The following is a 20,247-nucleotide window of genomic DNA, read 5'->3' on the forward strand; positions in this document are numbered from 1 at the left end:
TAGGTCAGTCACCCCATTTCAACACAAAGAGACCTTATTACCCCAGTGACTTGAGTTTTAGTCGTTTCGTTTTCCTAAATCTGACCCCCAACCTGGAAAATCCCGTGTGGTTAAGGCCTAAAGGTCTACATCACTCTTAACCATGGGGACAGAGAAAGTTCTAAAACCAGCTGACTGCAGGTGGCTTTTGGGGAGCAACGTTCCTGGGATTACAGAAGCTGGACTGGCATCACAGTGCTCGCTCACAGCAACGCAGAGTTAAGCCCGTGTCCCCCCTGTCCCAGGTGGGGAAGAAGGGTTTCCCTTTCTCTCCCAGCTACCCCCCTCTTTTTAAAAAGATTTTATTTATTTATGAGAGAGAGAGAGAGCAGGGGCAGAGAGAGAAGCAAACTCCCTGCTGAGCTGAGAGCCCCATGTAGGGCTCGATCCCAGGATGCTGGGATCGTGACCTGAGCTGAAGGCAGACACATAACCAACGGAGCCCCCCAGGCACCTTTTTCCTCTCATTTTGCTAAAATTTGAGTAGTCTGTCTTCTCTCAGTGCAGCACTACGGATTCACAGAAAGAGTTCATACTATCCTTTAGGCCAAAACAGGTTTGCAAAGGCTCTTTTTCTTTTCTTCTTCTTCTTCTTCTTTTTTTTTTTGTTAAGTTTTTATTTCAATTCCAGTTAGTTAACATACAGGGCAGTATTAGCACCCAGAGTACAATACAGTGATTCAACACATGCGTACAACAGCCGGCGCTCAGCCCAGCAAGGGCGCCCCTCACTACCCCATCACCAGACAGGCTCTGCCTGACTCCTGGGCCAACACCATGCGAAACTAGCCCTCTGTCCGCACACAGAATCTTGTCCTCCTCCCCCATCCTGTTCTGGTGCCCAATATTTTCACATTTTCTCACCACTTTCTCCTTGCCAAATGTCTTTTGGTAAGAGTGGTGATGGGTGACTGTTTTGAGGGATATCTTGCCCTAGTATGTCTCTAATTGAAAAATAAAATCTGGTCTCTGCTACTTGAAATTGTGGCCCCATAATTTCAGTTTTCATCAAGTCAGGAGAGGAAACATTTTTGGGGAAAGGGGCAGCTGGCCCTTCCCTGTCTTCACTGAAATCATACCACTAGCTTGACTGCTCTGTATTAAGACAAACTCTATTTGTACTGCCTATGACTAATGATTCAGTTTTCGTCCCTCCTGAAAATGACTGAGCCCCAGCTGTTAGATCGACTATAAAACCGAGACTTAGCAGCAAGGAGTTTTTATTCTAAAGACGCTGGCTTTAGACCCAAGGGTCTGATATGCCAGACTAAGGTGCCTGTGTCCCCACATGGATAGATATGCAGGACTTGAGTTTGACAAAGAGGTGCACCTACAACTAGAAATTCGGAAATCACTGTAATAAATGAGTGCTGGAGCCCCTGGGGATAGATGATCTCCCCAAGGAAGACAGAATGTATAGCGCTGAGAAGTCAGAAAAACCAGAAAGCAGAGGTTACCTACAAAAAGGGCAACCATCAAAGACCAGAAGTCATTAGAAGAGATTGTGAGGGAGGTCTAAAAAGGGGCAGAAAAATCGAGAATACGCTGGGTCAACAGGGCAATACAGGTTAACTTCAAGAATCTCTTCCATGAGAAGAGATCTCTTCCAAGAGCTTCTTCCAGGAAAGCTCCTCTCACTCATCATACATTCCAGGCTGATGGTGCCTGGCCCATAGTAGGTGCTCAATAAATATTTGCTGAATGAATAGGCTTCATCTCTTATTTAAAAAGCCTGTTTCTCCCATCAGTGAGGCATCTCTTCTTTGAGGTTTATTGATGCTTAGAAGAGGGTCTGAAACTCTTGTGTTCTATCATTTTTAAAATATGCTCTTAATATACCCTGATACAGCACCACAGATCCCACATCTAGGTTCGCCTAATAAGCAAGTCAACTCACTATTTGGGTCCTGATGCTGTGTACTGTTACAGCTCAGCTGGAATTTTAAAAACTCATAATTTAAATTCTCAGGAAACTTTCTATTTCCTGGTAACATCTTTGTACACACAAATGCAGACCCTTTCATCATTGTCTGTCACCTTTTTAAAAACCAAATACCAAAAAGTGCCAACTTTACAACACATGATGCAAACTTCAGGCTTCCCCCTCATCTTGCTTTTGCCCAGACTTAGCTGCTCCTAAATGTCACAGCTCACAAAGGAGTAGGACGGGCAGCAGTGAACTAACATAATTTTTACATATGCAAACTTCATTAAAAAGGTCAACATAGGCATAAGCCAGAATTTAGCAGTTTTAAGGATTAATGAAAACTAGGTTGACACTACTTCAAAATCATAAATCAGAGAGTCAGGCAGCTCAGTCCAAAAACGTATGGAATGTGTTATTCAGATATTCACAGATCAAGCGGCTGCATACCAACTCTGTGCCAAGCGCTGGGGGGATGCTGTGGTTGAGGGGCAGGTACCCAGATTAAGCCCCATGTAAATGACTGGGGAGTTAACTCATGTTACTGTCCTTGAAAGAATAACTTACTATTATGAAGAAGTAAAGAAAATATTAGATAAGATATATTAACATCTAGAAAGACATGTCTACTACTGTTTCTAAAAGGAAACGCGTTTCTCAGATGTCCTTTGAGGTTGTTTGGCTGCGGGGGGAGGAGGAAAACAAATAGAATGCAGCTGGTTGCAAAGGGAAATACTGTAAGCAGGTGGCAAATAGGAAAACAGTAGTCAATGAGCCGGGAATCTGAAGGTCAGACCACAGAGTGACTTCACAGAAACCTGCCCCTGACAGCCCCTGAAGGTATCCAGAAGGGGGAGTTGGGAGGGAGCGTGTATATGCAGTAAGGGGAGACGTACCCTCTGACCCCATTAGGGGGATTCTACACCTTAGAGATGAGGGTCTTGCGTGGTGTGTCAGAGACCCCATTGGTGTAATAAGAGTGGGCTGAGAAGTCACTGGTGGCGGATGGCGGCACAGGTCAGCAGGAGGGCTCTAAGGCTCTCTGTGTATCGGTCTAATTGCTGAGGGTTCCCTGTACAACTGGAGATAAACTCTGTTTTCTCTGTGCTGAAGCTGACTAGGAGGCAGATGTCTCTTACACACACACGTGCACAGAAACATGATCTAGGTAGATGTATATATATACACACCAGTGTGTGTGTGTGTGTGTGTATTCCTACTCTAATATATACTGATACTCTAATATATACTAATATATACTCTAATATATACTTGGCTCTTAAAGGAGCCTGGTGGTAAGACAAAACATGGACATAACTAATCATAATGAAGGTGGTATGTCTCAACCCCACAGAGTATCACAGAAACCCTCAGAAACCAAAACACTTGCAGAATGCAAGAAGCATTCTCGTTAAAAACACGTAAAAGACAGGGATGCATTCTGACAGGGCTGCTCCTCGACACTGAACTTGAGGCCTCCCCTGGGGCAAAAACAAAATCAAATACAGATGAAAGATGGAAAGGAAGACACAGCATTATCTGTTAAGGAACAATGTAATTGTCTCCTTAGATCAATGTAAGAAATTAACTGAAAACGTACGTAAGTTTTCTTAAAGAAATCACTGGAAGATTCAATAGAATTAAGGTTGAGAAGAGTTCTGGTTGGCTGGATAGAGACAAACCAAACATATGAAGCACTTTCCTCAACATAAGTCATGACTTTTTAGAGACTATATGGGGAAAACCCACCAAGGGGGGACAATGCCCTAATATACCTGGGAATAAATTTAATAAGAGATGAACATCCGTAAAAAGATACATTCCAAGTGTACTGAAAGACACAAAGGACAGAATGGAATGTGAAGAGATGTGACATTTCTGAAGAGGTGAACTCAATATCACAAAGACATTCACTCTGCCCAGAGTAACTCATAACCTCAGTGCAGTTCCAACCAACCAATCTGAGATTTTACAAAACAGCGGTTGGCAAGATTATTCTGAGATTCACATGAAAGTGTAAATGCTTAAGAATGACTCAGGCAATACCAAAAAGAGATTGCGAGGGGAATCTTTCCCTAGAGCTCAAAGGTACTACCTACTGGTGCTTTTCTAAAGATGTTACTTGTAATAACCGATAATAATGGATGATTCTCACATTGATTTTACAAGGTGGTACTATTATTAACCCATTTTCAAGACAAAAAAAAAAAAAAAAAAAAAAAAAAGCAAGGTAAGTTGCTTGAAGTCCCAGGGCAAGTACGTCGAAGTCGCAGGGTTGGATTTGAATCTGGGCACTGTGGTTCCAGACTTCATGTTCTTTTCTTTTCTTTTCTTATCTTTTTTTAAAGATTTTATTTATTTATTTAACAGACAGAGATCACAAGTAGGCAGAGAGGCAGGCAGAGAGAGAGAGGAGGAAGCAGGCTCCCCGCTGAGCAGAGAGAGCCCCATGCGGGGCTTGATCCCAGGACCCTGAGATCATGACCCGAGCTGAAGTCAGAGGCTTAACCCACTGAGCCACCCAGGCGCCCCCCAGACTTCATGTTCTTAAACACCATAAAAATGACGAGTGGATGGATGACTAGGAAAGAATACAAAGGCCCAGGCAGATTTGTGCATATATGGAAAATCTGATTCTCGACCAAGGTAGCATTTCAAATAAGCGGGGGAAGGATATCTCCGTCAGTAAAGGCTATCAATAACTGGCTATCTATTTGGAAATAAAATATAAAAACATAAGGTACGATCCCGGCATTAGCTTTCTACTGTTGTTCTAACAAATTACCATAAATTTAGCAGCTTGAAAGAATGCAAATCCCTTATCTCCCAATTTTATCAGGTCATAAGTCTGAAGAGGCCCAGCTGCTTCTTCTGTTCTGGTATCACAAGGCCAAAATCACGGTGTTGGCTAGCCTAGACTCTCATCTGGAAGCTCTGGGGGAGCATTTGTTTCTGAGCTCAGGTTTGGGGCCTAATTCAGGTCCTTGCAGCTGTAAGGGCTGATGTCACATCTCCAGCCGGAGAAAGTTCTCTGCCCTTAAGTGGTCATGGGTTTAGATTAGGCCTACCCCCTTATTTTGAAGTCAGTGATTAGTAACTTTATCTACATTTACAAAGAAGATATAGTTTATAATCTTAGGGTAGGGAAGACCTTCCTAGGCAAACTTAGAAACCATAAAGAAGAAATGAAAAATAATATTCTCAAATAATTAAAATATTGAGTATAAAATTATAGGAGAAGCAACTGAAAGGATCTGCAAACTTATCACACCACTAAGATACAGAATATGTAAGAAAATTAATTTCTTCAGGTCCAATTAATAAAACAAACTGATAGAACAAATTAGCAATGAGTGTGATGAAGAAACTCACAGAAATGCAAATCCTGGATTTCCACTTCTAGTAATGGACACTTTACATGATTCTCTTCAAAGTCTGGTTCAGAGTATTAGGGAACTAACAAGGAAGGGAAGAATCGCAGGACCAAGATCTTGGAAATGATAGATATTAAGAGAGCTTGTACATCTGGCATTTGGGACATTTTTATGTAGTGCCTTTGCCAACTCTAGAATGGTTGGTAAGAGGCTCAGAAGCTGAACAGATCTTTTAACAGCTTCACAAAAAAAAAGCCCCAGAGACACAAGCTGCAGCCCAGGTCTCACTAAACAGGAGCGCCTGGTAAAATCTCATGCTTTGGGTGGATTTCACACCCTATGAGAAGGAGTGAATTGGAAATAGACCAGCCCTCTCTAAAACTAGCTTCAAATCATCTCAATCCCTGAAAATGGATTAAGGTTATTCAGGACAGCAAGCGCCGCCACCTGCCTACTGAGAAGCAAATGTAAATTCTCTCTGGAGGAAATCCTCATCATTCTAGGTAGGCCTCAAATTATTTCTATGAAGTTCTCTATAAAATATCTGGCATTCAATCAAAAATAGTCAGGCTCACAAGAAAGCAAGACAATATGACCCAAAGCCAAGAGAAACAAGGGCAATAAAAAAAATTCCATGTGAATTCCACATAATGATGATCAGACTTTGACTTTAAAAGAACTGAGATAAATATGTTCAACAAAATAAGAAAAAACAGTTGTGAAACTTCAGCACAGGACAGAAAACTAAAAATAAACTAAGTAGAAATTCTAGCTCTGGAAAATACAATAACCAAAATTAAGAATGGATTCTCAAAATTAAGAATGGGTTTAACAGCAGATTAAACACAGTTAAGGAAAGAAACTAGAAGTTGGATTAAAAAAATACTCAGAATAAATACAGAAATAGGGAACAAAGTTAGAAGGTCTAACATACATAAAATTATAGTCTCAAAAAGAGGACAGAGAGTCAGGCAGACATTAAAATAGAAAATAGAAAATCTGGGTGCCTGGGTGGCTCAGTTGGTTAGACACTGCCTTTGGCTCAGGTCATGATTCCAGAATCATGGGATTGAGTCCCACATTGGGCTCCCAGCTCTGTGGGGAGTCTGCTTCTTCCTCTGACCTTCTCCCCTCTCATGCACTCTCTTACTCTCTCTAATAAATAAATAAAACCTTAAAAAAAAAAAAAGAAAATCTGATACTATAACCACTAAAGAAAGTATATATATGATAACTGAAAATGTTCCAACAAAGAAAACTCTAAGTCCCAATGGCTTCATCTACCATTTTAAAGATGAAATAATTTCAGTTTTAGACAAACTCTTTCAGGAAACAGATAAAGAAAGGACATTCCAATTTGTTTTATGAGGACAGCAAACTTTGATACCAAAATCTAGTAAGAACATTATAATAAAAGAAAAGTAAAGGCTAATCTCATTCATAGATTTTCACAGATGTGAAAATCCTAAACAAAATATTGGCAAACAAAATCCAGCAAAAGATAGAAAGGGGTAAGTCATCATGATCAAAAAGGGCTTATTCTAGAAACTCAACACCGATGATTCAATATTAGAAAACTAATCTATGAAGTTCACTGCATAAGCAGAATGAAGGGCAAAATTCATATGACTACCTCAAAGAATGGAGAAAAGGTCATTTAAGAAGTACCTATTTAGGCCCCTTTCTACATGATCACGCTAAGCTAGTACCCGCACCTGGAATTGGGTCGCAACCCCAGATGCGCCTGCCACCTGCCACTGCCTCTGGACCATGGACCCCCGCAAAGTGAGCGAGCTTCGGGCTTTCGTGAAAATGTGTAAGCAGGATCCGAGCGTTCTGCACACCGAGGAAATGCGTTTTCTGCGGGAGTGGGTGGAGAGCATGGGGGGTAAAATACCACCTGCCACTCATAAAACTAAATCAGAAGACAGTATCAAGGAAGAAAAACCAGATAGTAAGAAGGTGGAGGAAAACATAAAGACAGATGAACCATCAAGTGAGGAGAGTGATCTAGAAATTGACAATGAAGGTGTGATTGAACCAGATACCGATGCCCCTCAAGAAATGGGAGATGAAAATGCAGAGATAACCGAGGAAATGATGGATCAGGCAAATGATAAAAAAGTGGCTGCCATTGATGCCCTAAATGATGGTGAACTACAGAAAGCCATTGACTTGTTCACAGATGCCATCAAACTAAATCCTCGCTTGGCCATTCTGTATGCCAAGAGAGCCAGTGTCTTCATCAAATTACAGAAGCCAAATGCTGCCATTCGAGACTGTGACAGAGCTATTGAAATAAACCCTGATTCAGCTCAGCCTTATAAGTGGCGCGGGAAAGCACATAGACTTCTGGGCCATTGGGAAGAAGCAGCACATGATCTTGCCCTTGCTTGCAAGCTGGATTATGATGAAGATGCTAGTGCGAAGCTGAAAGAAGTTCAACCGAGGGCCCAGAAAATTGCTGAATATCGGAGAAAATACGAGCGAAAACGTGAAGAGCGAGAGATCAAAGAAAGAATAGGAAGGGTTAAGAAGGCTCGGGAAGAACACGAGAGAGCCCAGAGGGAGGAAGAAGCCAGACACAATCAGGAGCTCAGTATGGCTCTTTCGCAGGTGGCTTTCCTGGGGGAATGCCTGGTAATTTTCCTAGAGGAATGCCTGGAATGGCAGGGGGGATGCCTGGAATGGCAGGAATGTCTGGGCTCAATGAACTTCTTAGTGATCCGGAAGTTCTTGCAGCCATGCAGGATCCAGAAGTTATGGTGGCCTTCCAGGATGTGGCCCAGAACCCAGCGAATATGTCAAAATATCAGGGCAACCCAAAGGTTATGAATCTCATCAGTAAATTGTCAGCCAAATTTGGAGGTCAAGCATAATGCCCTTCTGACAAATAAAGCCCTTGCTAAAGGAAAAAAAAAAAAAGAAGTACCTATTTAAATTTTAAAGTGAAAAAAAAAATCTTTGTATGAGTAGAAAGAAACTTTCTTAAAATGATAAAGGGAAACTACACAAAAGTCAGCTTTATTTCTATATGCCAGGAACCAATGGTGAGAAAATAAAACTTTAAAAGTAATACCATTTCAGACAGCATCATAATATGTAAAATAAATAGGAATAAATTTAACATAAGATGTGTAAGATGTCTTTACATAAAACAATAAAAAAATTACAGAATGCTTAAATAAAGCAGAGGAATATACTATGTTCATGGACTGGGAGACATTAGAAATTGACAAGTCGAGTCTAAAATTTATATAGAAATGCAAAAGGCTATGAAGAATCTATCACTAAAATGTAAGCCTCACAAGAGCAAGGATTTTTCTTTGCTCGTTGATGTCTATCAAGGCCAATAAAGGACCTGATATAGAGTAAGTACTCAGGAGGTCTTTGTTGTATTGAATTGAAATGTTGAATGTACCACTTAGGAGTTTAGAGAGTTCACCCTGGGTTGTCATTTAGTTACCATGGCACGTTCTGATTTACCCTCTCAGTTACCTTCCTCTGTTTACCAACTCAGGCAAAACCTCAAAATCTTCTGAGCCAAATGAAGCATGTGGAATCATTTGGTCGAGGTTTCCAATTTTTCCCCATTCTTTCTGCATGGGCATTCATGCAAAAAACATCTTAAAGCAGAAGGGCAGAAAAACAAGATAAATTGTTGTTCTGGTTCTATAGTGGGGGGCCAGGCCTGAGGCGCTGCCTGTCAGATCCTTTCTGCTGCTGCTGAAAGAACCAAGTATACGTAAGCATGACGTCTGGGCCCTTTCTTCTCTACCATGCCTTGCTACCCATCTGAGCCAGGAAGAGCCCCCCACCTAAGTCTGTCCTGGCTAACATAGGCCAAACCCTCCCCTACTCCTTAATTAAAATTGGAAAAATCTCCTATCAGAGGGCTTTCTACTCCTACTTCTTGCCACTTCTCAGTAAACCTGAGTGTAAATCTCACATACAAAACCAAAAATGGATCTTTAAATGATGATTTCCTTTATTATGATAACAGAAGCTCCCAGCGGACAAGATTTCCACATCAACTCTATACGCTTATTAGGCTGTCTGCTTCAAAACAGGTGTCATGTTTCATACAATTTTAATTATGCCAATGACACTCTATTCTTCACTAGTTCTAATTTCTCCATGTGATTCAAGAAGTCATTCTTTGCACTTGAACATTTTATGACAAAATTTTTTTCAGTTGGAACTGTCCTCGAATTCTGTATAGAAATCCAAAAGGTTACCTTCATGTAAAGTATGTTCAAAGGGCCTTTTAAATTTCTGATTTTTCCTTTGTGTAAAAATATCACCTTTCTTTCCTTATTTCTCGTTTAAACTGATACACATCTGAGGCCTCTAAAATACCTGGGCTCTGTCATTTATTTGACAATAAACAATTTCAATCGCTTCTACCTCAAAATAGCCCCTTTCAACAGGAAGGAGATCTTTTCTGGCTGGACGAGAGCAGAACAGGAATTTCTAAGTAAATGTTAGCTCAGAATATGTGGTAAGTTTTCTGAGCGTGACAGGCACAGAAAGTAGTCATCAAATGTTTCTCCCTGCCACCGTGCTGACTCACGCTCACGCTCTTTTACCATCTCTGTGTTTCTCTCTTCTTTGACTTCCTCTTTCCAGCTGTTCGCTCAGTTCCATGAAATCAGGGCTTAGCAGCTGCCAGAAAACTCAGCCTTGAGAGGACACTGCTCAGGGATATATGCTCCTTTCTCTCTTCCTGGGAGACTGTATTCCATTACCCAGGTTAATGCCTGTCATCATGCTCCTTGTCCCCCAATTTAAAAAGGTGGCATAGAAGAAAAGTTGGTTTTGAGCTTTTATTCTTGGGTTTTAAATGTCTCCACAATCGACTGATTTGGAGTAAATCATTTTTGGAATTAAAGAAAAAACAATTAAAAAAAAACCCACTAAAATTCCAGCCAAAAGTACCTTAAAAAAAAAAAAAATCAAACCACAAGAAGTAAGAATGTATTATGACATTACTTCATTACGGGAGTGCAAGATGAGACCCAGGCCCAGGGAGACACAGCAAGGCTTTGAAGGCAGCAGCTCGAGATCAGAGCCCCGTCCGTGCAGTCCGTTTGTGACTCTCACCCCTGTCCCCACCGTCCCCCAGAGTTCGCTGCACGGACAAAGAGCCACTCCAACAATGTAGAGAATGCTTTATGGAAAAACACTTGCAATGATGCAGTGGGTTCTTTGCTGACACTTGGATTTACACAGGATTAAAAACACACCTCATCTCCCCCTCTCCCACAACCAGCCCAGTGAAGTTAAAAACAAAGGGAATCTCAAGAAAGCCAAGATGAAATGCAGAGCACATTCATCCCAGAAGAGCTGCCTTAAGTTCTCCTCTAACAACAGCATTGTGATCATCGGGCACAGTCTGTAGTAGAGGTTTTGTGTACAAGTGTTGACTTGCTTTGCCCTGAAAATCTGCTAGAATTCTACGAGAACTGATTTATAAGGAAAATTTTGAGGCGATGTATATGTTAACGAAAATACTCATGTCCCTGACACTGTGCTTCAAGTGTTTTTCAGAAAATAGAGACAAGTATTCAAATAAACGCTCATTGAGAATAAGATGTGGCCAAAATTAAATGTGGTTCTGTCCCTCATAACAACACAAATTTTAGAATGATGCATCATACCAGCTGTCTGGGAACAAATGTATTTTGTTGGCATGGGAACAAAAGAATTAGTCTGAATTTTGTAAATAAACTGTGGTTATTAAAATTACTCGAAACAAGCCAGAATAATAACCATTAAACATGAAAAGTCAATAAAAGTCTTTGAATTTTATTTCTGTTGCAATTATTATTCCTGTTTTCATAATGTGCTTTGGGATAAAACATAGTTTTGAGCTGTTAGTACTTTTAAATAGATTCCACTGCAGATGAGTTAGCCAACAGCAGCTACGGCTGTGAAGTTTTAAAATCCATTATGGAAAACAGAAATTAAAGGCTTGGAAATCTGCAAAAGACCAATTCTTCCTCTTAACAATTGTCACGATTATTGCCTCATTGATTTTCTGTCTACGCAGCGTCTTCCTCTGTAGGGCTGCCCGTGTCTCTACGGATTTGTTAGTTACTCCGGATGACTGAGGTGGTTTAAAGGCAAAGAGTGCTACCCAATGGAAACTTTAAAGATATTGATGTTGCTTCCCTCAAAGATCCATGCTACTCCCCCATAGATCACTGGGCTTTGTAGGAGGCAAATTAAGTCTTTGGGAATACAAATTGTGAGCATCGTAAGTGTGGGCCAGGGAGAAGCAGCTAAGACTGCCAGAGATGGGTAACGGGACCCCAAAGCCACCGATACTAAAGGGATCCAATTTTATTCTTAAACCCAGGAACCTGGGAAGGAAGCTGCTGAATGCTAAGTTTATCTGCAGAGAAAATAAAGGGCTTGGCTCGTGTTTATCTCTCCTGCTTTGTCCTTCTGAGGGCATCTTGTGGCCCTGGTTTAGAGAGGAGCAGAAAGCTGGGCTGCATGGCATTCGAGACACCAAGGGTGTCACACTGCTGCCCAGAGAACAGCAGGCTGAGAGAAATAATGCAGAGAGCTCAGAGGCTCTCACCCCTCTGTGGAATTTTTTTTTTTTTAAAGATTTTATTTATTTATTTGACAGAGAGAAATCACAAGTAGACGGAGAGGCAGGCAGAGAGAGAGGAAGGGAAGCAGGCTCCCTGCTGAGCAGAGAGCCCGATGCGGGACTCGATCCCAGGACCCTGAGATCATGACCTGAGCCGAAGGCAGCAGCTTAACCCACTGAGCCACCCATGTGCCCCCTCTGTGGAATTTTAAAAAGACGGAAAAAAGGCGAACTCATGGACACAGAGTAGAAGGTTGTGATGCCGGAGGCCGGGGAGTGGGGGGCATGTGGAGATGTTGGGTAAAGGGTGAAGACTTGCAGTTGTTAAGCTACTTCTGGGATCTAGCGTACCGCGAGGTGATGGTCGTTAATAAGGCTGCGTTGTCTCCTTGAAATTTGCCAAGAGTAGATCTTAAGCATTCTTGCCACAACACACACTGCAGTACATAGGTGAGGTGATGGAAGTGTTAATTAACTTAATTGTGGCAATCATTTCACAACGTATATCATATCATCACATTGTCTTATGTTTGTTTTAAATATATATACAATTTTATTTGTCAATTATACCTCAATAAAGGTGGAAAAAAATGACTGAGAAAAAAAGAGGCAAGTGGGTAGTGGGTAGTGGGTAGGGTGTCGGCCTTCTGCTTTCTCTTGGCTTTCCCCAACCTACGAACCGTTCTGAGAGCCCCAGATAAGCCATGACATAAGACTAGAGAACGCGCAATGATCCCACTCGCCGCAGAGGACAATTATACAGGAATATAATATTTATTCTAAGCCTAGACAAGAATATGTTCAGAAAAAGTCTACTTCGCATATAGTTAGGGGGTGCAACGTAAATGATCTGTAGTTCAAAGTTCGGTGGCTTCTGGAATTCTTCATTCTCAGACTCCTTGTAGGAGACGGTGCTGTTACGCCCCCCTCTTTCCTTCCTGTCTTCCTTCCAAGAATTCACCGGGTGCCACATGGGCCCAGCACAGGGCCGAATGCTGAGTTATAAGAATGAATATGATAGAGTCTCAACTCCGGGGCCCATCCGCCAAGAGCAAACATACACTAAGAGAGTGTGATGGGAAAACCTTTAACAGAGTTTCACAGAAAGTGTTCAAAGAGCACAGATGAAAGAGGGACATTGGAGTGGGCAGGAGAGTTTTGAGGATGAGATTCAGGGCAGCAAGGACTTTACTGAGTAATTCAGTGTGACAACAAGCACCGGGAGGTGCCTTGAGTTGTTACATAGGGCCATCACCCTCAAGGAGCTGAAAGTCTAGCGGGGAACTCTTTTTCGCTTTTATGACATTAAATTCCTCTGGCTCTGCTCTTCTCTCCTTGACCAGTCATCCTCTAAAACCCTCTTTGGATCCTCCGCTACCTTTCCATGTCCACGCATCTACCCGCGGGCCTCTCGTCGCCTGCCTCTCTGTATCCCCTGCATCCTTTGGGCTTTGCTAGGTTCCCCCATCAAGAGGATCCAGACATGCCTCCATTCCTTCTTGAGTTCTAGTTCAGGTTTTCTATTACATATCTCCAAACGAACGTCCTGCAGGTAGCCTCTCGGACTCAACATCTTGTGGACAATACACTATTCGTCAGCCTATCAATTCAAAGACGTGGTATTATGCTTTTCTCCTGCCCTCTGAATCTTTGTGTTCTGTGAATTTCAAGTGAGTCTCCCCAGCTCCTCCTTTCTTTCTACTCCCTTTGACAAGATCGAGTTCGAGCCCTCCTGGTCTCTTGTGACTCATGAATTGTGACTTGTGAGAATTTCAGGGCTATACCCTCTGAATTCATCTCTTTTCATCCTTTGTTCATCTCATCTTCTGCTGCAAGAATAATCTTTCTAAAGTATAAATGCAATCCTAGAGCACTACCCAGTTAAAGGGCAAAAACTCTCAATGGCGGACAACTGCTTTCTGACCAGTGAGTGATTTCCTTAGCACTCCAGGCCAGATTGGTCACCAATGCTCCTAACACAGTCTGCTTGGTAAAGAACAGGTAATAAACCAGGTTTGTTTTCTCTCTCTCTCTCTTTTTTTTTTTTTTGCATGGATGAAATGAACCCAGCTAGCTCTCTGCTCTGATTCTCCTCTTCATTGATGATGCTATTCTCTGACCCGATATTAGTCACTATTCCCCAAGCCTTTTGTGCCTGTTCTGCTTCACGGCTTCCCTCGGTCTGTTCCAGATGTCTTTCCTTCCTGCTAAGGCCTCGCTCACACGTCCCCTTGTATTTTATGAGCAACTACAATGACACACATTTCATCTGAATTATGTTTTATGCTTTTTGAAGTATTTCTCACACATTATCTTGTTTTGATGCTCACATCAATCCTGTGGGAAAGTATGATTACCGACATTTTATGAACTTGGTATCCAGAAAGGTTACGTGACTTGCCCAAGAGCGCGCGACCAGTAGCGACAAGATCGACTTGGAAGCAGTAGGGCTTCCCTGCTGGATCACACGCTCCTTGACGCCTCTCCTCCTCCTCCTCCCTGTGTCTTGGCAGGGGTCTCTGGGACAACCTTTGTTCCCGCCTCAGACACAATCACGTGTTCACTAGATTCTCTCCTAAATTAACTGATGTGGCTAGTTCAATTAAATATAAAGTGAGCTGCTACAAAGCTGAGATTGAGATGTTAAGTGTGACTGGATTTTATATCCAGCATATATGTGCGTGTATATTATATGTAATATATATTACATTATTGATTTAGTGTTTGCACGTTTTAGTAATTTTCCAATTTCTTGAGTATAGCTGACACACAATGTTCCATTAGTTTCAGGTGTACAAGATAGTGACTTGACAAATTTATACCTTCCGCTCCGCTCCCCACAAGTGCAGCTACCGTCTGTTACCATACTATGCCTCCATAGTATCATTTACTATACGACTCAGGCTGTGCCTTTCATGCCCAGGACTTATTCATTCCCTAACTGGAAGCTGGTATCTCCCTCCCCAACCCCTGCCCGCACCCATTTTCCCCATCTGTCTCATGCCTCTCCCCTCCGGCAACCATCAGTTTGTTCTCTGTCATAGCTCTGATTTTGTTTATTCATTTGCAAGTGATATATCATGTAATGGCTGACATCCAAAATAGATGAAGAACTTACACGACTCAACACCAAAATAACCCAAGCCACCCGATTAAAAAATCGGGCAGAGGACCTGAATAGACATATCTTTGTTGTCTTTGTTTGCTTTTTGTTTATTCATGTTTTTTTTTAGAACCCACATGAGTGAAATCATATGGTATTTGTCTTTCTCAGTCTTCCTTCACTCAGCATAACACCCTCTAGGTTCATCCATTGTTGTTAAAGATGGCATGATGCTGTCACTTTTTATGGCTGCGTAATATTCTACTGTGTGTAATCATATATAGAGAGTATTTATTCCATTTTATATATCCTGTTTATACAAATTTCACTTATTTTCCAATTTCTCTCTCCTTTTCTCATACACACACACTCTCTCACACACATATATATATGCCACATTTTCCTTATCTGTTCTACTGATGGACACTTAGGTTGCTCCCATATCTTGGCTGTTGTAAATAATGCTGGAATAAACATAGGGGGCATTTATCTTTCCAAGTTGATATTTTGGTTTTCTTTAGGTAAATACCCAGAAGCAGAGTTACTGCATCCTATGGTAATTCTATTTTTTTATTTTTTGAGGAACCTCCACACTGTTCTCTGGAGTGGCCGCACCAGTTGGCATTCCCACCAACGGTGCACGAAGGTTCCTCTCTCCACATCCTCGCACACTTGTTATTTCTTGTCCTTTTGCTTCTAGCCATTCTGACAGGTGTGAGGTGATATCTCAGTGTGGTTTGATTTGCATGTCCCTGACAACTAGTGCTCTTGAGCATCTTTTCATGTGTCTGACGGCCATCTGGATGTCTTCTTCGGAGATATGTCTATTCAGGTCCTCTGCCCGATTTTTTAATCGGGTGGCTTGGGTTATTTTGGTGTTGAGTCGTGTAAGTTCTTCATCTATTTTGGATGTCAGCCATTACATGATATATCACTTGCAAATAGCCTTTCCCATTTAGTAGGCTGCCTTTGCTCGATATTTTAAGACAATTTACGAGTTACTTCTGTCAGTATAGACCAGACCCTTCAGGCCTAGGCACACCAGATATGACAAGGAGCTAAACCAGCTGGCTGCCCCACAATGTTAGCCATCAAATCAGACAGGATCTCCAGGGGTAGTCCCAGGCAACACAATGAGGTAGGCACCCAGGCATTCCAGCTGGCGGCAGCACTGCTCTCCCCCGCCCCAACCACTACTCAGCAAGGACCTGATTCCCTTGAAGGCCGAAGGATTCTGAAACCACTGCTTGCCTGCAAGCTCCGAGCTCTGCCTGGGGAGGTGGACCCTACCCTTTTACCAGCTAGAGAGCTTTCCATCCCTTCCCCTTGGGGAAGATGGATGGCAGTACCAATGTGTGTGTGTTCTCTCTGCATCCTGTGAGCCCGGACCTCTATGCTAGTCGGAAGAAAAAGAACCTCCTTTAAATTCCATGCCTGGAGTCCCTTTTACACATATGTTCTCTGCTGTACTCGACTGTAAGCTCCTTGAGGACAAGGACTATGACTTACTCATCTATGTCTTCTCAGCACCTATTGCTGCCCAGCACAATATGCCTATCAAAAGAATGAAATGTGCAAAAAAAAAAAAAAAGGTATGACCCTGCGAGTGAAATGCACAGCATTATACTTTATTTACTAGATCTTGAAGGTATTATTTTTTTCTCACTAACTTATTTAAAATCATCTTCTGAGAAACTGCATGACCAATGTCATCAAAGCTATTCATACTTTCAAAACTTAAGGTACTCAGTTCAAAGGAGGGGTTTTGTCCCATGTATGTTATTATCTGACATTGTCTGGTGCCTTTATATAGTGTTAAAAATATCAAGTAAAATGTTAGACTGTTATTTTTCTTCCTCTCTTTTCTGTGACTTATTAGACCAAATTATCTTGGCCAGGGCTAGCAAATTACTTAGTCTCATTGCAAACAATGAAATCTTGTTTCCTCCCATGAATGAGATTTGGTTTTATACATATCTGAACCTAAGAGATACATGACATTTATTCATTTTACAGAGGGCTCAATATAATGGAAAGCAGTTGCCTGGGAGTGAGCTGCCCACCTAGCGCATGGGTAGGAGAAGTCCTACCCCAGGCCCACTGCTACCATGTTAGGGATTCATTTCCTTTTTGGATGACTTCATTTTCTTTTCTTTTTTTAAGATTTTTTTTTTTAGTTTATTTGACAGACCGAGATCACAAGTAGGCAGAGATAGGCAGAGAGAGAAGGAAGCAGGCTCCCTACCGAGCAGAGAGCCCAATGCAGGGCTCCATCCCAGGACCCTAGGATCATGACCTGAGCTGAAGGCAGAGGCTTTAACCCACTGAGCCACCCAGGCGCCCCTCGGATGACTTCATTTTCCTTGTACAATGAGGAAGTTTGCTCAGAGCTCTGAAAGCCCCCCCGCCTTGCTGCACCTATGGGATTCTTGCTCGATCTAATCTAGAATTTGAAATTATTAACTCCTGGTATGGAAAAAGATAAAGGTGATTTTAAAATTACTTTGTTATTTGTGGATTATAGGACATGTGCTTCTATAGGGCTGACTTAGAAACTGAGTATTTTTCTCATTTTATTTGTGTTATCACGAAAGTGCATTAGAGCAAATTAACCCTTTGGAACTACGGGTGAACAACACCTCTTTGGTGACTCCGCTGACTGAGGCCCCCGTGGTGAGGGGAGAGATGCCGGCATGCAGGCAAGGGGCGGGCGGCAAGAATACCGCCCATCAAGACCTGATGAGAAGCAGCTTTTTGTTTTTAATTAAAAACATAACTTTTAAAATGCCTCATTCATTTTTTGTTTTTATAGACTCAAAACACAGGAATTTTTCTTAAATGAAAAACAGAAACTTTTTTTTTTTAAGCAAGCAAGTTAAAAAAGGAAGGCCAGGAAATTGTCCTTTGTAATTCTGCCAGTCTCAATTTTGATTCTTTGTGCAATGAGTATCAGGATAATACTATTTGGTCGAAAAGAAAGAGAAGAAAGTTCCAAGAAGCTGTTTTGATTATTTGATAGGCTGATGTCAGGCCGGCTACTGGTCCTGCAGTTGCTTTGACAGATGCAAAAGAAGAAAACCTGACACAATTTCAACATCTGAAGTATTCTAAGTAAGCTCATCTATAAGGAGACCCTCCAGAATGTCCATGGTGATATTTGTAATTATTTTTGACTATTTCCATGAGTGTCACAAGTTGAAAGGAGGCCATAGGTCAAATTTAGATAAAACCGAAGTTAAATTAAGTGAATGATAGAGGAATAGGATTTATTACATGCTCATTATTTGCTCTTCAGTTTTGCTGAAACAATTGGCATCAAATCCTAGCCACACCCTAGGATCTTGTGGAAAGAATTCAACGTTTTATGGTTGCGACGATTACGAAATACTCCGTTTTACCCATGGGTATTTCCTGACATTTCTTTGGTAAACTGTAGCCCTAACAGAAGATATCAGGAATTAGCGCAAGAAATAGTCTAAAAAGCCATTGTCACTACAGAGATGAAAGCAACTTTGATGATCAAAAAGAAGCAAAAAAAAAAAAAAAAAAGACAAAAAATGGCCCCTGAATCCTTCCCTATTGTTCATTTGGGATTTCTTAATTTCCCTACTCTCAATACATTACAGAATTTTCTGTGTGAAGTTTTGCCATGAATTGGAGTGACGTCAACAAAGTTTTACCTTAAGTCATATTTTATCACGAATCGGAGGAGCCCCAGGAGGGAGCCCCGTTCCCAGCTTTTAAGCAGCTGGTCTCCTCCCAGTTTCGAGCATCCGAGATGGAGGGTGAGCTCAGCAGCCCTTGTGCAGCGTGCAGGCCTGTGCGGGCCGCACCTGAACATGACACTGCGGTGTCCGAGGTCTAGGGAGCCATCATGGCCTGTTGCCAGATAGGCTCAGCTTTGGGTGCCTTTGCCCTCTGCTGTGCTCAGCCCCTGGCCAGTAAGTGGCATTTGCTACTGAGCCACGGGGATCTGCAATCGTAGGCCACCAGCCGGAGGAAGGCTTCAGAATTCTGACCCATCCGGGTTCAAATCCTCCTCTACTATTCACCAGCTGTGTGAGCCTGACCAGTTACTCAGCCTCTCCGGGTTCTGTGTGCCCTCCATGAAATGGGGCAGCAGTCCTGGCCCTGTGACAAAGGAACCACCATGTGTAACATGTCTCCGACAGTGTCTGCAACCTTCGGGCCTTTGATCAAGTGTAGTTATTATTAAATGGTCCATCCTGGTACCGTCTTATGCTGTGATCCTGCTACCAACTGTACGTTAGACTCTAGGCAATTCACGCAGGTCCATGTATGTGCACAGACATGCATGCTTATGCCTGTGATGTAAGACGTGACCTACACATAGATACATGGCAGGTACTTTACAAGGGACATAGATGAGAGAGTAGGAAGGAGTTCTACGAGGTCAAGTCAAGTCATTGAGCACTAATACTCAGCGTCTACTAGATGCTCACATTTGCCATTTTGTGCAAACCCCTACCTCGGATCCTATTTGTAAGCACCTGCAAAGATGAAAAAAGTTGCCCTCTCAGCCGCCCATCAGTGTTTACTCTTCCCACGAGGTCATAATCATCTAACCTCGTGTTTCTACAAGACAGCTGAAGGGTGGAAATCCATCAGTACCTATGGTGTTTTTCGTGCATGAAGGCTGGTGGCACTTAGAAGAACGTTAGCAGTGCTCTACCCCATGGCTAGGGACACTATGTTTATCAAAGGTTTCATTAAGACTCACGATCTCTTGATAACGTTGACTTTTTCATTTAAGCTGTCAAAATTACCACAAAGAATAATTCACTATAACCAGAAGAACTGGATGAAAATAATCCTGCCATTTGAAAATAAAATAGGTCATTAGCTACTGTCATAGCCAGATTCTTCGGGTTTTATTAGACTTCTCTCTCCAACATGAGAAGAGAGGGAAAATTAAAGTTCGAAGGAAAATCTGGTTTGCGTGAGCACGAGAGTGTCCACACATACGAGGGTGATGACGTGTGCCCTCCGCACAGAGGACATCCATTCCTCTCCTCTCGGCCCAGATGGTCCTTCCTCTCCTAGACCCTCCCCAGCAGGTGCATCCTGACCCGTCTAGGCTAGTCTGGGCGGGGGGAGGTCCCCTGAATCCACTTGCCTGGGATTGGACAGGCCAGGCTGAGCACGTGACTGGTTCTACCCAATGAGATGGGAAGGGCTGCAT

The 20,247-nt window shown here is 42.2% G+C and overlaps 1 protein-coding gene and 1 pseudogene across 7 annotated transcripts in view; one reads left to right on the forward strand and one right to left on the reverse strand.

The window, feature by feature from the left end:
- CEP112 (centrosomal protein 112) overlaps window positions 1-20,247 on the reverse strand; it is a 461,470-nt gene that overhangs the window by 76,308 nt on the left and 364,915 nt on the right. The gene's annotated exons all lie outside the window — the stretch shown is intronic.
- LOC132003419 (hsc70-interacting protein-like) lies at window positions 7,089-8,233 on the forward strand (annotated as a pseudogene).

The sequence above is a fragment of the Mustela nigripes genome, chromosome 16 (assembly GCF_022355385.1).
Source record: "Mustela nigripes isolate SB6536 chromosome 16, MUSNIG.SB6536, whole genome shotgun sequence".
NCBI classification, from domain to species: domain Eukaryota; kingdom Metazoa; phylum Chordata; class Mammalia; order Carnivora; family Mustelidae; genus Mustela; species Mustela nigripes.